The 3,021-nt window shown below is 42.6% G+C and overlaps 1 pseudogene; it reads left to right on the top strand.

Moving 5' to 3' along the window:
* Positions 1–1,283: 1,283 nt before the first annotated feature.
* LOC143400781 (Golgi SNAP receptor complex member 2 pseudogene) lies at positions 1,284–1,933 on the top strand (annotated as a pseudogene).
* The last annotated feature ends 1,088 nt before the right edge of the window (positions 1,934–3,021 follow it).

Genomic DNA, 3,021 nt, shown 5'->3' with positions numbered 1-3,021 from the left:
ATCAAAGGGATATGTATAGGGAAAAAAGAACCTAAATTATCACTATTTACCTAGAAGACCCAAAAAACTCCACCAGAAAACTTACTAGAACTAGTAAATGAATTCAGCAATGTAGCAGAATATAAAATCAACACCCATAAATCAAAGGCATTTCTGTATATCGATGACAAAGCCTCTGAAAAGGAACTGAAAAAAAAAACCCTACCCCATTCACAATAACCTAAAAAAAAAGATTCTTAGGAAGCAACAAAAGAGATGAATGATATAGACAATGAAAACTACAGAACCCTAAAGAGAGAAATCAAAGAAGACCTTAGAAGATGGAAAGATCTATCTTGCTCCTGGATAGGCAGAATTAATATTATCAAATTGACCATACTACTAAAAGCACTATACAGATTTAATGCAATTCTGATCAAAATCCCAATGGCATTCCTCATAGAAATAGTAAAAGCAACCATGAAATTCATCTGGAAAAATAAGAGACCCTGAATAGCTAAAGCCATCCTTAGCAGGAAGAGTGAAGTAGGTGGCATCGGTATACCAGACCTTAAACTATACTACAGAGCAACAGTAACAAAAACAGCACGGTATTGGCACCAAAACAGACTGGTAGACCAATGGTACAGAACAGAGGAAAGAAGTATGGAGATTCCCTGCAAATCTGGGAATGGAACCACCATTTGACCCAGCTATCCCTCAAAGGACTTAAAAACAGCATACTACAGGGACACAGCCACATCAATGTTTATAGCAGCACAATTCACAATAGCTAAACTATAGAGCCAACCTAGATGCCCTTCAGTGGATGAATGGATAAAAAAATGTAGCATATATACACAACGGTATTTTACTCAGCAATAAAAGAAAATAAAATCATGGCATTTGCAGGTAAATGGATGGCGTTGGAGAAGATAATGCTAGGTCAAGTTAGCCAATCCCAAGAAAATAAATGCTGAATATTTTCTCTGATATAAAGAGGCTGACTCCTAATGGAGTAGGCAGGGGAAACATGGGAGGAATAAATGAATTCTAGATAGGGAAGAGGGGAGGGTGGGAAAGATAGAGGGCAGGGAATTAGTAAGGATGGCGGAATGTGATGGACATCATTATCCAAAGCACATGTATGAAGATACTAATTGGTGTCAACCTACTTTATATACAAACAGAGATATGAGAATTTGTGGTATATATGTGTAATAAGAATTGTAATGCAAAAAAAGTACATGTATAGGAGGACTTGCTCCAAGGAAGCCAGAACTTGGGCCAGTGGGGCCAGCAACATGGAGCCACTGTACCAACAAATGCACAAGCAGGTTCAAAAGATCCAGTCTCACATGGGATGCCTGGAGATGGCAAACAAGCAGTCTCTGCATTTAGTAGAAAATAAAATCCAAGCAAGCATAGACCAGATATTCAGCCGTCTAGAACATCTGGAGATTTTGTCCAACAAGGAACCCCCTAACAAAAGACAGAATGCCAAACTTTGAGTTGACCAGTTAAAGTATGATGTCCAGCACCTGCAGACTGCTCTCAGAAACTTCCAGCACCGGCAGCGTTATGCCAGGGAGCAGCAGGAGAGACAGCGAGAGGTGCTTCTGTCTTGTACCTTCACCACTAATGACTCTGACACTCTGACACCACCATATCAATGCAGGAATCACTGCAGTTTAACTCCTCCCTCCACAACATTCACCACAGCATAGATGACCTCATTGGAGGCTGGCACAGTATTCTGGAGGGACTGAGGGCCCAGAGACTGACCTTGAAGGGGACTCAAAAAAAGATGCTTGATATTGCCAACATGCTGGGCTTATCTAACACGGTGATGCTGCTCATTGAGAAGAGGGCTTTCCAGGACAAGTACTTCATGATTGGCAGGATGCTGCTCACCTGTGTGGTCATGTTCCTCATGGTGCAGTACCTGACTTGAGCCGGCAACACCCAGTGGCTAGACAGTGTTCCCACTGCAAGACTGTGTGAATGTGAGTGTGTGCACGTAAGTGAGAGAAGGGCCTAGAGGCTGCCTTTTGAAATGTATGCCTGACTTAACTGTGATGACCACTTAGGAGTAATTGTGATCAGACTGCTCTGTTTTCTGTGACATCTTGGGAGCTAGTGCCACCAAGATGTGTGGTAGAAAGTGAAAGAAGTTCTGATTCTCTCACCCTCACTCTCACTGGGGAAGGGAAGGGATGGCTTTGTCTATATGTCTATGTGCACCTGGAGAAGGTTTCTGCAGTGAGCTTCAAGTGCAGGACTGTTCACACTGTTCACACCTTGCTGTCCACAGCCTTTGTGGCTCCTGATGAATAGGCTGGAGCATGAGCAGAAAGGAGAGGGAAGAGGCCTTTTTCTGCACCCATTGCAGTGGATCAGTTTACATACTCTTGTTTCTGCCACCCTCCCCCAGCAACTGACATGTAGATGACTAACTGCTAACACTCATCATCCTTTCCTGGAAGCAGCTACCTAGGAGAAGCAGAGACATTAAAGGTATTGCTGATAAGGGTAAGCTTTTCCACACTATGGTTGCTGGGCGTTTGTCCTTCCTGAAGGAAAGCAAGTGTTCCTGGGAGTGTTCAGTCTGGAGACTGAAGACCCAAGTCACCAATTTTTTTTTCAAGTATTAGAATGGTTAGCTCTCTTAAAACTCAGAGACTGCAGCTGGGCACCTATGCCTGGGCTTTGATGGGCCTTTGCATCTTAGAAGGTGGCAATGAGCAAAGGATAGTTATTTGTCAGTTTCAGTCTCATCTCTAGTTCTAATATCTCTTAATTCTTTGGCTCTTTTCTCTTCCTTGAAATACATTAGCACCATCCTAGCCAGGGTAGGTCACCCCGAAGATGTCTCTGATTATATGTCCTTGTGAGATTTTCAAGGAACCAGAAACTTTCCCTTCTTCCCAGCCCTGGATTAAGCCTGTAACAATACCTGGAGTATTGTGGAATTCATTATAAAGCCAGTCTGTCTTGAAGTCTATCTAATGGGATAAATTCCTGAAAGTACCAGAAAGATCT

The sequence above is a fragment of the Callospermophilus lateralis genome, chromosome 6 (genome assembly GCF_048772815.1).
Source record: "Callospermophilus lateralis isolate mCalLat2 chromosome 6, mCalLat2.hap1, whole genome shotgun sequence".
In the NCBI taxonomy this organism is placed as follows: Eukaryota; Metazoa; Chordata; class Mammalia; order Rodentia; family Sciuridae; genus Callospermophilus; species Callospermophilus lateralis.
Note: the sequence above shows the minus strand (reverse complement) of the source record. Positions and strands in the feature narration are given on the sequence as shown.